Genomic DNA, 18642 nt, shown 5'->3' with positions numbered 1-18642 from the left:
ATTCATGTTTAGGTGTATTAAATATGCATGTGGGCCCATTTTTTATTAAAAGGACAACTTTCGTAATTTGGCCCATTATGGGTATATTTGGCATATATGTGATATATGTGTGGGACCATATTATTATGTAGATATATTTGGGTTACTCAACACGAGATGATCCTAGGGAGCAAGCTAGTGGGAAAGTCACAACGGGACCCATATTTGACTCGGTGTAAGTCAAGGGGGTATATTGGGTATTTAGTACATTATCGGGTTACTGGGTAATGGGGATGAATATTTGATGATATATTGGGAGTTAATGAGATCAGGAGAAAATTTTGGGAATTTTGATTATTTTACCTCGGGGGCATTTTTGGGACCCCGGACATTTGGATTTTCTTGAGGTTACTTAAGCTTGAAGTAACCTGTCAGAAACATTGAAAGAACGTTCAATACATTCTCTCTCTCTCCCGTTATCCCTTTTTACCGTTCGTCGCATTTTCGAAGGAAACTCGAGTTTCAGGACTCGAATTCTATCAAGGATCGAGTCATAACAATTCTAGGAAAGATTAGAATCTTATTAGCCAAAGGATTTAGCGAGCAATGGTATAATCAAAGGTAATTTAAGCTTTGAATTTCCGAGTTTCCGTTTCCTAGAATTTCTTAAGTTTTGAATTTGGATTTTTCATTTTGATGAGTTTTTGAGTTGTTTGAAGCTTGGGTTTTGATGGTTTTGGGCCAGTGAGATGATTGGGAACTTTGTTTTTGAGGTTTGTGTATGTTTGGATAGGTTTTTGGAAGGTTTTAAAATGGGGAAAATGGAGTTTCATGGCTGAGTCTTAGTTGGGCCGCGACCTTTTTCTTGTGTGCAGTCCAGGCTTGAAGAAGCAGGTAGATTGGCTGTTAGGGGCACTTTGGGCTGCGGCACCTTTTAGGCAGGCCGCGGCCCGTGACGCAGTTAGAGAGGGGTTTAGCCCCTGTTCTTGAGCAAGCCGCGGCTCGGGTTTTTGGGGTCATGGCCCAAAAGGGCAGTTTTGGACAAAATGGGTTTTTAGTGATGGGAACTTAAACCTAAGCACTCAAGATCGATTCTACTACCCGGTTTAGTAGAGTTTTATATCCCGAAGGCTAGGACTCGGTCCGAAAGACTTTATTTTCTCATTATTGATGGGATTCTATATTATTGTTGTGACTAGGTTATCGCTAGGAGCTCAGAATCAGGATCGTGCCCAAGGGTCGTTTATTGGTAACCTATGCTTGGACTAAGGGTAAGAAAATTGCACCTAGTATGTGATACATGTGATTATGGTGTGGCCTGAATGTTGAATATAGAATTGATCAGAGCTTGAGTCTCTGTAAATGTGCATGACTATTATTATGCTTATGATTCCGAAATGTTGAACTGGAACATGAATAGGGCATGAACGCCTGAGTATGTGCATGATTATGATTATGCTTGTGATTGTTGATTAAGCATGTTGAATGTTGTGTATCTAGGTATTTGACATATGATATATGCATGATTGCATTATCCTATTGAGAAAAGCATTGACTTATTATTCAAGGTCAACAATAGCGTTGAACGCTAGTCGAAAAGCATTGACTTATCAATCATGGACAGCAATAGCTCGCTGAGCGTTGGTCATTTTGATTAGGCTAACTAGAAGCGCTAGGTACGCTTAAACAGAGGATAAGACTAAGGGACCCAAGGTGACTAATTAGTCTCATATCCTAGCATTGACTTATTAGTCAAGAACGACCTTAGCACGTTGGGTGCTGGTCAGTGCCGGGTATGCTTATATAGTGGATGGGGCTAAAGGCCCCGGGGTGACTTATTAGTCCTATATCGTAGCAGTGACTTATTAGTAAAGGACGGCATTAGCATGGCGAGTGCTGCTCATAAATCGTTGACTTATTAGTCAAGGACGGCATTAGCATGGTGAGTGTTGGTCATAAGGCATTGACTTATTAGTTAAGGACAACATTAGCTGGGAGAGTGTTGGTTGTAAAGCATTGACTTATTAGTCAAGGACGTCATTAACACATTGATTGATGGTCATAATGCATTGGCTTATTAGTCAAGCATGGTGATAGCGTGAAGCGCTGGTCCATATGATTTAGCCTAACCAAGAGCACATTATACGCTTGATCGACCTATTGGTCGGGGAAAACTCGGTGCCAGGTACTCTAGATCAGCTCTAAAGCTGGTTATACAGAGGACAGGGCAATGGGCCTTTAGGTGACTCATTAGTCGTATATCCTAAGGCATTGAGCCAGTATGATTCCATAATCATGTATTTTGGGCATTGGACCCCGATATGATTCATTGATCATTTATCTAGGGCAATTGGTCCCATATGACACTATATTCATTTATATGAATGTTATGCATGCATGAGTAGGGTTATTACTGCAAGGCATGCTTATTATGATATAGTAATAAGTTATAACTGCTTATGAGCATGTTTAAGTTTTCTTGTTGACCCTTGGCTCACGGGTGCTATGTGGTGCAGGTAAAGGGAAAAGAAATCTGGACCATCCTAGAGTTGGAGAGCTTAGGTGACGATGTGTACATATGTAGCTGCTCAACCACCATGGCTGAGGGTTTAAAGAGGTACTAGGGTCAAACCCTATTTTGCCACTTAGGTTGGCAGGTTGTAACTCTTTTATTGTAATTAACCTTTTAAATGTATTTTGGGATCCCATGTACACAATAAACGTTTTAGTTAAACGTTTGTATCTTTGACCAAAAATTTTAACCCTAAACCATTAATCACGTTTAGTTATACGATTATGGCTAAATGACTCATTTAGTGAGTTTAGCACTATTTAAAATACACCGTGTAATGGTCCCTGGGTAGTAGGGTGTTACAACTTGGTATCAGAGCGTGCCAAGGTCAATGGTTATTGAAGACAAGCTGGGCATGTACACTCGTCACTAAAGACAAGCTCCACTCAGGGTATGGTGACTATTTATGTGGTTATGTGTTTGACTTCTTAAATAAGATATAAATGCTTTACATGCATGCCTTATTAGGAAGCATGAGATTCTAATAGGGCATGGCCCTTGACTATTGATATGATTATGTGATTACCTGCTCAGTGAATATATGAATGTATTATTTACATGCTGGAGTTAAGAGCGTGAGATTTTGTTGGCAAGAGCAGGGGTTATTGATTGACGCATGAATGTTGTGGGCATGTATTAGTACCGCAGTGTTATGTGAATGTGGTGTTGTGTGATTTTTCTCATGGGGGAAGGCTTTTGAATGTGCTCATCATGCTTAATGGGTCAGGCTGTTGACTGCAAAATTAATTAGAGGTTATGTACCCAAGGCAGTTAATGGGACCTGGTGGTGGTTATACTCAAGCTGGAAATTACAGCCAGGGAATGAGCCTTCTGCCTACCCCTTAGAATTGGCAGCAGGTGTTTACAATTATGCAATTAAGATTACAGAGGCAAGAGGATGAGATCATGTGTTTAAAACAACAGGTTCTGTTAGGGAACACATCTTCCTTTGTTATGCCAGAAGTGGCACCAGTATTGGCTCAGCCTAGGGTTGAGAATAGGAGGGAATTTCTTTGTGGTAGATTCGAGGAGTACTACCCTCCAGTGTTTGAGGGAAGCCTAGATCCATTCAGAGCTGAACAATTGAGGGGCATGATTAGTTCCATCCTCGACAGTATGGGGGTGGTAGGTCACGATAGGGTGATCTGTGCTACAAATGTGTTGCGGGAAGATTCCCGAACATGGTGGGAAATGGTATCCCAGACACGAGATACAACTGCAATGAATTGGGAGAAATTTAGGCTATTGTTTAATGCGAGATATTACTGTGATGCAGTTAAGAATGCTAAGGCAAATGAGTTTCTGAGCCTGGTTCAGGGAAATGCAACAGTAACAGAGTATGTTAACAGATTCGATGGGTTGGCCAAGTTTGCTTTTGATGTGGTACCCACAGATGTGCCTCGGAATGAGCGTTTTATCCAGGGATTGAATTCTAGAATAGCTTAGGGCATTAAAATTTCCCCAGTACATGAGATCTCTACCTACGCTCAGGTGATAGGGAGGGCCTTGTTGTTGAGGGCACAGGAAACGAGATTTGGAGGGAGAGTGCCGGAGAGCGTGGAGCTCAGGCAGTGATACCTCCATTTATTGGATCAAGCAGGGCAGAGATCCCAGTGATTAGAAAGGAAAAGTTATCAATGTATTCGGTACCTCTGGATTAGAAAAGGGGTTCGGAAGTGCTCAGATAGGTCATCATGGCGAGGACAAGGATTGGAAACTATACCCAAAATGCAATCGGTGTAAGAGACGTCATTTGGGAGAATGTTGAGCAAAGGCATGTTTCTTATGTGGTATGGTTGGGCACCTCAAGAGGGATTGCCCAAGATTAAGGAAGGATGAACTAAAGGGGGCGAACAGCTCGACTCCAACTGGAGTGTTCACTTTGACGCAGTCAGAGTCAGAGACTGAGACTGAAATTGGTTCCTCAGTAGTGGCAGGTCAGCTTCCTAGTTTTGATTCTTGTATTATGCTGACTAGTTTTGGTGCCATGTTGCTCTTTGTTTTGTTGCATTTGAGAAAGGCATATACTTGATATGCAGATTACATGGTTATGTTGTGATGAGAAATTGGTACTCTATTGGTAATTTTAAGAGAAGAGTTAGATTATTTTAAAGAAAAGATGGTAACCCTTGGGCCTGGGGGTGAGAAACCACTGTAGATGTATGCATTGCGCATGGACCCTATATACTTATGACATCTATACTTAGAGATAGAGACCTATTGTAGGAGGATGCATAGGACTCTTAGCTAGTGTGGTGGATACCACTCAGTTCATGTCAGTGGAACTAGGACAAACTAGATTAGTCTGGGAGTTTCTGGATGTGTTTCAGAAGATCTGTCAGGGTTACCTCTACACAAAGAGATAGAATGGTGATTATGTTGGTGCTAGGGACGGAAGCAGGTCTAGCGCACTATATTGAACAGCTTCAGCAGAGCTGTAGGAACTAAAGGTTCAATTATTGAGTAAGATAGTATACTCCAAGATGGATCTTTGATTTGGTTATTACCAGCTGAAGATCAGGGAGAAGGGTTATGCAGAAGACTGCGTTTTGTATCAGATATGGGCACTAGGAGTGTTGAGTCATGTCTTTTGGTTTGACTAATGCCCCAATTGTTTTGATGGATAAATTAACAGGGTGTTCAAAGATTATTTGAATTGGTTTGTGATCATCTTTATCCATGATATTGTGGTATACGCTCAGTTAGAGATTGGCCAATGCCAAGGAACGCTTCATAGGTCAGGGGTTTCCTTGGATGGGCGGGGTATTACATGTGTTCTGTGGAAGAGTTCTCAAGGATTTTTACCTCATTGATAGAAAAGTTGATTGCCTATGCATCATGTTGGTTGAAAGATATGACCAGAACTAGATCAAAGTTACTGGTGGGCCAGTTGGCTAACATTATGCTTAGGTTTAATCTTTTAGAGAGGATCAAAGGAAAAATAGTTGAGTGACCCACAGATATGAAGGATTGAGGGTAATTTCTTAGCTAGATTAGCTAAGGATTATGCACTGTCAGGTATGAGTTTATTGAGGTATAAGGATCGGACTTGGGATCCAATGGACACTGGGATCAAACGGGAGATTCTGGATGAATCTCATACTACTCCTTATTCTCTTCATCCAGGCACCATGAATGTAACGACCCGAATTTTCTAATAAGGCTTAGGGCCTTGATTAGCGTTCCTGGAGGGCAATAAGTGATTTACTATTATAATATGTGAATTTATGTGAATATGTGGTTAGAAATGCATGTTTTAGGTGAATTAAATATGCGTGTGGACCCCGTTTGGTTATTAGGGGCGTGTTTGTAATTTTAGCTGTTGAGGGCATAAATGTGATAATTGTAATAATTGTGATATACTTGTGATATATCTATGTTGCACGATCCGAGACAGTCCTAGGAAGCTATTAGCCAGAAAGTCACAATGGGGTTGAAAGTCCGACTCGGGGCGAGTCGAGGGGTATTTCGAGTATTAGACGTTTTGTGGGGTTATCGGGTTATGGAAATAAATATTTGGAGATATATTCGAGGTTAGAATGTTTAGGACGGAATATTGGGGAAATTTACCATTTTTCCCTCGGGGACGTTTTTGGCACCCCGAGCTTTAAGGTAGCCTTAAAGACCTAAGTTAAATAAAACAGAATTCAAGAAACACTTATAAAATTGGAGAAACCGACCCAAACTTCTTCTCTATCTCTCTTATCTTCTTCCTTGGAAGCTTGGAGGTTTTTGTAAAAACTAATTGGAAACTAAGGAATCAAGTTAGAATTTTGGAGCTTAGGAGATTAACTCAGAGACTCAATTAAGCAAAGGTAAGCTTTAAAATTATCTTAATTGTGTTTGAATTTCTGTTGGTGTGTTAAGAGTTTTGCATGTTGGAAAAATGAAGAATCATCTTTGAGTTTGATGAGATTTTGAGCTAGAATTCTTGTTAGGTTTTGTTACTGAGTCCATGGTATAACTTCTGTGATGATTAGCTTAAGTTGTTGGGTTGATTTTGGGGTTAATTAGATTGGTTTTCATGGAAAAAATGGAGGATTTTTCTCGGTTCGAAGGGTCGGGCCGCGGCATTGTTCTTGCTGAGTCGAAACCCTCTGAAGCATTTTGGTGGCCAGGAAGAAGGGCAGGGCGCATGCCCTTGCTTGTGCCACGGCGCACCTGTCCTGTTTTGGGATTGGTCTCTGGTTGGGGGCGGGCCGCGGCATGGCCTCATAGGGTCGCGGCTCTTAGAGCATTTTTGGGCTTTTAAGAGGTTTTAGGCTTGGGAATCCAGAGTTTAAGGTTCGGGATGGATTTTATCACCCGGATTGGTAGAATTCAAGGTCCCAGAGACTAGAATTATGACCCAAAGTTATTTAATGGATTAGAATTTGAAGGATGAATATTGTTGGTGCGTTGTGACTAGGGTTTCAGCGAGGCTCGGACTAGGGGACTGTGCTCGGGGCATCGGTGCTTGGAAAGCTCGGGACACAGGTAAGCAAACTGTTGTACCCATAGAGCAGGGCGAGGCCCTATCTCTTGTGTTGCAGGGAACGGCCCTATATGATTTTGTTGCTGGGTGTAGCCCATTGATTATGATTATACGTGTTTATTTATTGATGCTATGTGTGCATATATGTGGATGAACGGCAAGAGCTGAGAACGGCGAAGGCCAAGAAAGGCGAGGGCCGGGAATGGCGAAGGCCGAGTACGGAAAAGGGCCGGGAGCAGCGGTTAGCATGCGGAGTGCGAGTTTCCAGGGCGAGACCCTATAGGATACTTGGGATATCCTTACGGTGTAGACCGCGAACCCAGGGCCTGGTAAAGCGCCTGGGACGGCATGGCCGTATATGTTTAGCCTATTGGTGGCTTGATTATTTTTTGAATGTTAAATATACATATGTTATCTGCTTGTGAGGGTTTTCTTGTTGGGCTTCAGCTCATGGGTGCTCTATGGTGCAGGTAAGGGCAAGGGGAGAGTCGACCAACCTGGAGTATGGAGAGCGTGATGCACAGCGCGTACATGTTTGGCCTGCCTGGCTACCACAGCCAGGGGTATTTTGGGAGATGATTGTACTAAACTTAGATTTTGTCGTTTAGCCGACTTTAGTTATATTTTTTAAGTTGTAAATATTTCTAAACAGCATTTTGGGGTCCCAAATATTAAACGATTTATAATTTTCAGTAAATGGAATTATTTTTTTCAAAGTTTATGACTCTGTTTATGGTTTATTTACACTTTTGTCTTAAAACCTCGATTAGCGAGTTAAATGCACATTTTAAACTCACTGGGTAATGGCTCTAAGGAAGTAGGGCATTACAATGAAGATGTACCAGGATATGAAAGTTGTATAGTGGCGGCTTGGGATGGAGAGTGACGTAACTGAATATGTGGCAAAGTGCCTAACCTGTTAGTAGGTCAAGGCAGAGTATCAGAAACTAATAAGGCCATTACAGCCTTTGTGTATCCGAAAGTGGAAGTGGGAGGGCATCACGATGGATTTCGTGATGGGGTTTCCCAGGATAGTGTGTCAGTGTTATTCAATTCGAGGTCATTATGGACCAGTATTTGAAGTTAGCTCGCTTTTTATCAGTGAGGACGAGCAAAACAGCTGACCAGTATGCAGATCTCTGTGAGAGAGATAGTACGCCTTCTTGGGACTTTGAGGTTTATCCTGTTGGATAGGGACCCTGTATTTACTTTTTAGTAATGGGGAAGGTTACCAAAAGCGATGAGTATATAGCTGAAGTACAATACAACTTATTATCCTCAAACTGACGGTAAATCAGAGAGAGTTATCTAGTTATTGGAGGGGCACCTTATAAGATGTTGTAGGGTAGGAAGTATAGATCGCCCATTCACTGGGATGAGATGGGTGAGAGGAAATATTTAGGTCATGAGGTAGGTTAGAGGACCATTGAGACTATTGAAAGGATTAGATCTTGGATGCTCGCTTCTCAAAATAAACAGAGAAGTTATGTTGATCTGAAATGCAGGAACATGGAGTTCCAAGTGGAAGACTATATCTTCCTTATAGTATCACCATGGACAAGGGGTAAGGAGATAAGGGCAAGTTAAGCCCTAAATTTGTGGGACCATTTGAAATCCTTGAGAGAATAGGTCAGGTGGCCTATGGAATGGCCTTGCCATTGGCACTGTCGGCCATACACAATGTATTTCATGTTTTCAGGATGAGGAAACATGTATTAGACGAGACTCATGTGCTAAGTTATGAGGATCTAAAATTGGAGGCTGAGATATCCTGTGAGGAACAGCCAGTCCAGATATGAGACCAAAAAATGAGGTTATGAGGAACAAAGCTATACCTTTGGTTAAGGTATTATACATAAATAGTAAGGTCGAGGGAGCAACCTTGGAACTAGAATCAAATATACGAGATCTATATCCCGGGCTATTCAGGTAAAATTTTGAAGACGAAATTTCTTTAAGGAGGGGATAGTTGTAACATCCCAAATTACCTAATAAGGCTTAGGGTCTTGATTAGGGGGTCAGAATGGCAAATTATGGAAATTATGTGATTATGTGATATATATATATGTGTATCATTATATGATTATGTGAGTTATATTATAATATGACTTGATATGCATGTTTAGGTGTATTAAATATGCATGTGGGCCCATTTTTGATTAAAAGGGAAATTTTCGTAATTTGGCCCATTATGGGTATATTTGGCATATATGTGATATATATGTATGGGACCACATTATTATGTGAATATATTTGGGTTACTCGGCACGAGACGATCCTAGGGAACAAGCTAGTGGGAAAGTCACAACGAGACCCATATTTGACTCGATGTGAGTCAAGAGGTATATTGGGTATTTAGTACATTACCGGGTTATTAGGTAATGGGAATGAATATTTTATGATATATTGGGATTTAATGAGATCAAGAGGAAATTCTGGGAATTTTGACTATTTTACCCCGGGGGCGTTTTTGGGACCCCGAGCATTTGGAATTGCTTGAGGTTACTTAAGCTCGAAGTAACCTATCAGAAACATAAAAAGAACGTTCAGTACTTTCTCTCTCTCCCGTTATGCCTTTTTACTATTCGTCGCATTTTCAAAGGAAACTCGAGTTTTAGGACTCAGATTCAAGAAAGGATCGAGTCATAATGATTCTAGGAAAGATTAGAAGCTTGTTAGCCAGAGGATTTAGCGAGAAATGGCATAATCAGAGGTGATTTAAACTTTGAATATTCGAGTATCCGTTTCCTAAATTTTCTTAAGTTTTGAATTTTGATTTTTCATTTTGATGAGTTTTTGAGTTGTCTGAAGCTTGGGTTTTGATTGCTTTAGGCCATTGAGATGTTTGGGAATTTTGTTTATGAGATTTGGGTATGTTTGGATAGGTTTTTGGAAGGTTTTAAAATGGGAAAAACGGAGTTTAATGGTTGAGTTCGTGGTTGGGTCATGGACCTCTTCTTGTGTGTCGTGGCCCAGGCTTGAAGAAGCAAGTGGATTGGCTGTTGGGGGCACTTTGGGCCGCGACACCTTTTAGGAAGGCCACCGCCCACGACGCAGATATAGAGGGGTTTAGCCCCTACTCTTGAGCATGTGACGGCTCGGGTTTTTGGGGTCGCGACCCAAAAGGACAGTTGTAACGACCCAAAAATACTAATAGGATTTAGTGCCTTGATTAGCGTGTCGGGAGGGCATAATTGAATATATGTGTGATTTATTGATTAAATGTGTGAATATGTGGCATGCATGATATATATAAATATATATATGATGATTTGAATATGTTTATATGCATGTTTATATGTATTAAATAGGCATGTGGGCCCGTTCTTGTTTATAAGGGTATATCTGTAATTTTGGCCCGTTAAGGGCATAAATGTGATTATATGTGTTAATTGATTGAGGCCACATTATTATGTGGATACATTTGCGGCATACGGCACGAGGCGATCCTAATGAGTAAATCAGCGGAATAGTCACAGTGGGATTTAATACCGGGCTCGGGGTGAGCCTAGGGGTATTTTGGGAAATTTAACAGATATTTGGGACATATCGGGTAATGGGTAAGTATTTGGTAATAATTTGGACATGACGGGGATAATTATAAATTTGTAGGATGATTCGAGGAATTAGCGGGAATTGGGGTTAATGACAATTTTGCCGTTAAGGGCAATTAGGAAGCTAGGTTGTACAAAGGGGCATTTTGGTCATTCTAATTAAATAGATATAGTTAGGAGGTGATCAGAATTGGGTAGAATATATCAAAACCTCTCAGCACATTCTCGCCCTCTCATTCACATACTCTCTCTCTCTTCCTCTCTTGTGTCTTGAAGCTAAGGGAAATTTGAAGGAAAAAGCCAAGGAATTAAGCTTGGATTTGAGTTAGGAGAACCTGGGGGATTAAAGCTAGGATGAATCAAAGAATTTCTAAGGAGATTAGGCCATCAACTGGGGTAAGATTCTAACTTATAATTGCTTAATTTTGTTGGGTTGGTTTTGTTTAAGGGTGCATCGATTGGTTTCTGAATTGGGGATTTTAGGGAGGATTAAATTAATATACAGGCTATATGTGCTGTTTTTTAAATGATAACAAGAATTCTAGACTTGGTATGAGTTTGGGTGTATGATTGGATTGGATTTTGAGGTTGTATCTAGCAAAAATGCTGAGAAAACCCAGGGATTTCTGGGTTCACGGGGCGCACCGCGACCCAATTCATGGGCGTCGCGGCCCACGTGCCCTAGAAGGCCCTAGGAAGGTTGTTGGCTTATAGGCGCGCCGCGACCCTAGGGGGCAAGTTACGGCCCACCTCCCCCCCCAGAAGCATGAGGTTGTGCCTCTGATTTGATGCATGCCACGACCCTTAGGGCCACGTCGCGGCCCACCTAGGCAGCCAAATCCTAGGTTGGTTTTTAGGCTCGAGGATTAAACCTAAACGCTCGAGATGAATTCTACTACCCGGTTTAGTAGAATTCGAGGTCCTAGAGGCTAGTATTTGTTTCCAGAACATTTAATTTGATTAGAATTTGATAGTTATCCATTGTTTCTTGTAACTAGGGTTACCGTTAAGGTTCAGGGCTGAGGATCCTGCTCGGGACCGCTCTTTATCCTACATTCGGGACTTGAGGTAAGAAAACTGCACCCAAGTTGTTGTGAATGGGACTGAGATTACCTATAACTGAACTTATGTGTTCTGTGAATTATATATATGATATGTGTGATGTGAAAGTACGGCCTAAGGGTGCCAGAGTTGATGATAAGTGTATTGAACGCAGATCATCGTAAGTGAGTCGGGATCAGCTAAATAACCAGAGGGCTCGGCCTAAGGGCACCAACACCTAAATAGTTGTATTACAGATTGAGTTATATATTTGAAAGTATATGTTTAATTGAACTGATTGGATTGAAGTTTGTTATATGCTCTTGTTGTTGTCTGTGCTTGTTGAGCCTTGGCTCACGGGTGCTATGTAGTGCAGGTAAAGGCAAAGGAAAGCCGGACCAACCATGAGTTGGACAGCTTTGGGGGCAGAGTGTACATCGACAGCTGCTCGACTGCCACGGTCGAGGGAATTAAAGGAACTAGAGCTCTAAACTGTATTTTTCCATTAGACTGGCTTCTGTTGTATTAACTTTTAAGAGTTGTTTCCGCCATGAAAACCTTATTTATGGGATCCCATGTATCAAACCTTTATTTTAATGAAAATCAATCACTTTATGATCAAAATCTTTTAACCCTAATCTGTTAGATGACTTTAGAAACATATTCATGTTCAAACGACCTGATTAACATGTCTTGCACTATATTAAACACACAGTGTAACAGTCTTGGTTACCCAAGGCGTTATAGTAGTTTTGGCCAAAATGGGTTTTTAGTGATGGGAACTTAAACCTAAGGGCTCGGGATCGATCCTACTACTAGGTTTAGTAGAGTTTGACGTCCCAGAGGCTAGGACTCGGTCCAAAAGCCTTTATTCGATCATTATTGATGGGATTATATATTATGGTTGTGACTAGGTTATCGCTAGGGGCTCAGAATCAGGATCGTGCTCGAGGGTCATTTATTGGTAACCTGTGCTTCAACCAAAGGTAAGAAAACTGCACCCAGTATGTAATACATGTGATTATTGTGTGGCGTGAATGTTGAATATAGAATTGATCAGAGCTTGAGTCTCTGTAAATGTGCATGATTATTGTTATGCTTATGATTCCAAAATGTTGAACTGGAACATGAACAGGGCAAGAACGTCTGAGTATGTGCATGATTACGATTATGCTTGTGATTGTTGATTAAGCATGTTGAATGCTTTGTGTCTGGGTATTTGACATAAAATATATGTAACGACCCAAATTCACTAATAAGGCTTAAGGCCCTTGATTAGTGTGTCGGGAGGGCATAACTAGATTATATGTGATTTAATGATTAAAAGCATATTATATGATTATTTGAAAATCAGTGATGCATGACTATGTGTATTAGTATGCATGTAGGCCCTGATTAGGTTACAAGGTCATATTCATAATTTTAGCCCATAGAGGGCATAAATGTAAATAATTGTAATAAATTGTTGAGACCACATTATTATGTGGATATATTTGTAATCTGTGACTTGAGGCGATCCTAGTGAGCGGTTCAGCGAAAAAGTCACGGCGCGGATTTATACCCGGCTCGGGTCGAGCCTGGGGGTATTTCTGGGAATTTAGAGAATATATTGGAGTCTATTGTGATATTGAGGAATATAATGGTGATTAGTTAGGCATCGGGAAGTAAGTGGTATATATTAGAGACATTCGGGGAATTAGCGAGAATTGGGTGTAATGACCAAAATGCCCCTAGGTTGACTTAAAGGCTTAGGAATTATGGGAGGGAAAATGGGTCATTTTGTTTAAAAACCAGGGATAAGCACTACTCTGGTTTTATACACTTAGTGGAAAGTTTAGGAACCAAAGGAAGCTGAAAAGAAAAGTATAAGGAAAAGTGGGAGACTCTCTTCTCTCTCTCGGTTTAGGCTTCTCATCACCAGTTCTTGAGGTCTCTTGGAGCTAAATCTCAGAGAGATTTTGGGCAGGAGCTTGAGGCTAGGATCCTTGAATTGTCTTGAGGAATTGGCAGAGGTTACTCATCATTTGAGGTAAGGTCTTGAGGTTGTAATTCAGTTTCTGGTTCTTAGTATTAATATGGATTTTGAGCTGAGTTTTGGTGGGAATTCTAGAGAATTAAGGCTGAAGCTTTGAGGAGGTGAAGGCTAAGCAAGTGTGGAAGATAACCTAGGTTGAGCTCATCCATCAAAGGTAAGAAACTCTAGTTTAAGTTGATTTTTGTTGAGTTTTGAGCTCTAGGTTCAGCCATGGTGAATTTTGTGTTTTGGGGTGCATGTGGTTGAATTTCTTGTGGTTGGGACTTATGGGATGAGTTGAGGATGTTGGGAGGCTTGTTTTGAAGTTTGGTGGAGGTTTGGTTGAGTTTTGGAAAGGTTTGGCTCGGGAAAATTCGAAGGAGAAAAATCTGTGATGGGCTGTGCTGTGACTAGCGTTGTAGCGCTAGTCACTGGGCGCTACAGCCCTAGGCCCTGAAGTTCCAAAGCCTTTTGGCTCTGTTTGTAGCGCTATAGCGCTCTCCTTAGGGTGTTGTAGCACTACCCTGTTCCCAGAAAGGGGATTTTGGGTTATTTCTTAGGGTTTTTTCCCGAGCGCTTGGGGTTTGATTCCACCACCCCGTTTGGTGGAATTAGGGCTTCCCGAGGGCTCAGGATTGGTCACGAGGCTAGGTTTTGGAATTTATATTTGGAGTTGGTTTTAACTTGTGACCATGACTAGGTGTACGCTAGGGCTCAGACGGGATCGTGCTTGAGGATCAAATTGAACATAGTTAGCGAAATCTAAAGGTAAGAAAACTGCACCTGGTTATGTATTTGTGATGGGACTAAGAGCTCCCTATATCTGTATAATGTCATAGGTGGTATTATGCCTTGGGACATGTGATAAATGGCCTAAGGGTGCCAAAAAATAATACTTGCGCACAAGGCGCAGCTCGGCCACTGGTAGCTGAGGACAGCTTAATATTCACTGAGCTCGGTTTAAGCGGGCCGGAGTCAGTGGGATAAATAGAGGGTGTGGCCTAAGGGCGTCAACCCTCGTTATCATATGTGAATTGATTATTGAAATGAAATGATATACCTGATATGATGAATACTTGAATAACATGAATGCTTAGACTGTCGAGTACATGTTTATACTGTATGAGTTATCTAGTTGTTGGTTTGATGATTATGCTCTGTTATTGTGTTTTCTTGTTGGGCCTTGGCTCACGGGTGCTACATGGAGCAGGTAAAGGCAAGGGCAAGTTGGACCAGTCCTGAGATGGAGAGCTTCGGGGCTGAATGTACATAAACAACTGATCGACTACCACGGCCGAGGAGTGATACAGGACGAGAAAAGCTTAATTGTTTATTTTGCCTAATAGTGGCTAGTAACTGTATTCTAATCCTGAGGTTTTGTAAACTGTCTTTTAACTTTACTACTTGTGGGATCCCATGTAAAAATGTTTGATTATAAGAAATGAAACTTGTGAGACCGAAATATTTTAACCCTAGTTCCACTTTAGTTACTGTAACACGTTTCCAACTAAATGACTTGATTAGCGTGTCTTGCACCTTTATAAACACACAGTGTAATGGTCTTGGCTATCCAGGGCGTTACAATATATGCATTTTTTGCATTATCTTATTAAGAAAAGCACTGACTTATTAGTCAAGGTCGACAGTAGAATTGAGCGCTAGTCGAAAAACATTAATTTATTAGTCAAGGGCGGCAATAGCGCACTGAGCATTGGTCGTTTTGATTAGGCTAACCAGAAGCGCCAGGTACACTTAAACAAAGGATAAGACTAAGGGATCCGGGGTGACTTATTAATCCTATATCCTAGCATTGACTTATTAGTCAAGAACGGCCTTAGCATGTTGGGTGCTGGACAACGTCAAGTACGCTTATACAGAGGATAGGGTTAAGGGCCCCGAGGTGACTTATTAGTACCATATCCTAGCATTGACTTATTAGTCAAGGATTGCGTTAGCACGGCGAGTTTTGGTCATAAAGAATTGACTTATTAGTCAAGGATGGTGTTAGCATGGTGAGTGTTGGTCGTAAGGCATTGACTTATTAGTCAAGGATGGCATTCGCATGGTGAGTGCTTGTCGTAAGCATTGACTTATTAGTCAAGGACGGCATTAGCATGGTGAGTGCTGGTCGTAAGGCATTGACCTATTAGTCAAGGATGGCATTAGCATGGAGAGTGTTTGTTGTAATGCATTGACTTATTAGTCAAGGACGTCATTAACACATTGAGTTTTGGTCGTAAGGCATTGGCTTATTAGTCAAGCATGGCGATAGCGCGAAGCGCTGGTCCATATGATTTAGCCTAACCAAGAGCACATTATATGCTTGATCGACCTATTGGTCGAGGAAAACTCAGCATCAGTTACTCTAGATCAGCTCCAAAGCTGGTTATACAGAGGATAGGGCAATGGTCCTCTCGGTGACTCATTAGTCCCATATCCTAGGGCATTGAGCCAGTATGATTCCATAATCATGTATTTTGGGCATTGGACCCCGATATGATTCATTGATCATTTATCTAGGGCAATTGGTCCCATATGACACTATAGTCATTTATATGAATGTTATGCATGCATGAGTAGGGTTATTACTGCAAGACATGCTTATTATGATCTGGTAATATGTTATAACTACTTATGAGCATGTTTAAGTTTTCTTGTTGACCCTTGGCTCACGGGTGCTATGTGGTGTAGGTAAAGGGAAAATAAATCTAGACCTTCCTAGAGTTGGAGAGCTTAGGTGACGATGTGTACATATGCAACTGCTCGACCACCACGGCCGAAGGTTTAAAGAGGAACTAAGGTCAAACCCTATTTTGCCACTTCGGTCGGCAGGTTGTAACTCTTTTATTGTAATTAACCTTTTAAATGTATTTTGGGATCCTATGTATACAGTAAACGTTTTAGTTAAACGTTTGTATTTTTTACCAAAAATTGTAACCCTAAACCGTTAATCACGTTTAGTTACACAATTAATTTCCCAAAGGATAAGAATCAATTTTGAAACTTTTAATTGGTTTAGTCATTGATGGATATCCATTATTATGTTGTGACTAGGGGTACCGCAAGGCTCGAAAAAGAAAGGATCATGCTCATTGTCTACCTACCCTATTGCAAAGGACTTACGGTAACAAAAACCTTTGCACCCAGTGTAGGGTGTGCGCCCCAATTGTAGGGCACAAAAGGAAGTGTGTCATGATACCGTTATAGTTGAATGTCCATTGTGAATGAATTTATGCTATTATAATTGTTGGTATTGAATGTCATGTCAGGAGACCGTTAACGACATCAGATGTGTAATGTGCGCCGTAGTGGCGAGGTCATAACGCGAGCCTAGGATCTGACTCAGTGGCGGGGCCATTATGAAGATGGAATGTCCATCCACTCGACATGAGTCGTATAATTTTTGGAAAATATATTGTTTGAAAGTCTATACAAGTATGATGTGGTTATAGAGTATGCAATATATGATAATGTTATCTTCTTATATGTATGATTGTTGGGTTTTCTTGCTGGGCCTTGGCTCACGGGTGCTTCTTGGTGTAGGCAAGGGCAAAGGAAAGCTGGACCAGCCATGAGTTGGAGAGCTATGGGGGTGGCGTGTACATACTCATCCTGCTCGGCCGCCACGGTTAAGATATTTCGGGGAACTTGAGTTTAGTTAAAAAAATTCAGCCTAGGTTGGCTAAGTCTGTATTTATCTTTGGATGAAATTGTATTTACTTGAAACCTTTGGGATCCCTTGTAATTACTTAAGCTTTTAAATGAAAAGTCCAACTTTTTGGCCAAAACTTTTGATACTTAAACCGTCGTTTAAACCTAATTACACTTTTAAGTCTAAACGACTCGCTTAATGAGTTAAACACTATTTTTAACACACGGTGTAACGAGCCTGACTATCAAGGGCGTTACAGTTCAGTAATTTTCCCGAGGGATATTTTAGTAATTTTTTAGGAGTAGTGTATTAACTTTTCCTGTGATGGGTAATTTTGTAATTTTTCAAAGAGAGACATTTTGTAATTTTACTCAAGGTCTTGGTTTTCTACTTAGTTTTCACTAGTGGGTTTCAAATGGGGTTTAGATTCTTTATTTAAATAAGTAATTGTACTTTGAACCTAAGATAATGTTCTGCTTGTTTATTGGACCTAGAAGTGACGCGATCACTCACATAGTTGTTTGCTCGGACTCAGGTAACGAAGATTCTGTAACACATATGTAATTTATGTTGTCTATAAGTTAGTATGAATGCTGTACGAATGTTTGCTACTAGTTGTAGATATTAAGATTGTATGTTTGTATATATATGATCTTAAAATGCAAGTGAATTGTGTGGGGAAAGTGAGTAAATTGGCAATGTGCCTTAGTTGATGCATGAGGTTCCAGGAAAATTGTATCCTCAACCATTTTCCTAACCCTACAACTCAGTTACTATGTTAATGTTTTAGTGCTTCAGTCTTCTTATGTTAAATGCATAAGTATAGTATCATACGTATGTTATGTTATGTTTATTATTCCTTATTAGGCAAGTAAGGGCAAAGCGTAGTTCTCTATAGGCAATGAGTTGGAAGGAGCCTAGTCAGACATAAGTATACTATGACAAATTGACTTGGAGGATTCCTATCTTCCTGTTTTTTAAGTTTAAGGATTCCTAAGTTATATTAAGTTTAATGCATGTTTTCGTAAAACCTCTGTAATTGTTTTCAGACTCATTTAGCATGAACTACTCTATTTTCTTTTGAACTTGGGATTCCAAACATGGCATGATTAATAAGTGTTTTAACACCTAAGTTGTATATATTTTTAACATTCAATTTTGGTAACCTTGTTTTAAAGTGTTAATTTACATAAGTACCCATATGTATTAGTAAATTAACTAGCTAAGGAAATTGGGGCATTGCATAGGTCCTCCTAGATTTCATAGTTAAGTTCACAAGAAACCCAACAGGTTTCCACGATCAAGCCAAATGCAAGCAAATTGAGGTACCCCCCAATAAGTTGATGTTGAGACTGT

Source organism: Humulus lupulus, chromosome 5 (assembly GCF_963169125.1).
Source record: "Humulus lupulus chromosome 5, drHumLupu1.1, whole genome shotgun sequence".
In the NCBI taxonomy this organism is placed as follows: domain Eukaryota; kingdom Viridiplantae; phylum Streptophyta; class Magnoliopsida; order Rosales; family Cannabaceae; genus Humulus; species Humulus lupulus.
The sequence above is the reverse complement of the archived record's forward strand: the minus strand, read 5'-3'. Positions refer to the sequence as shown.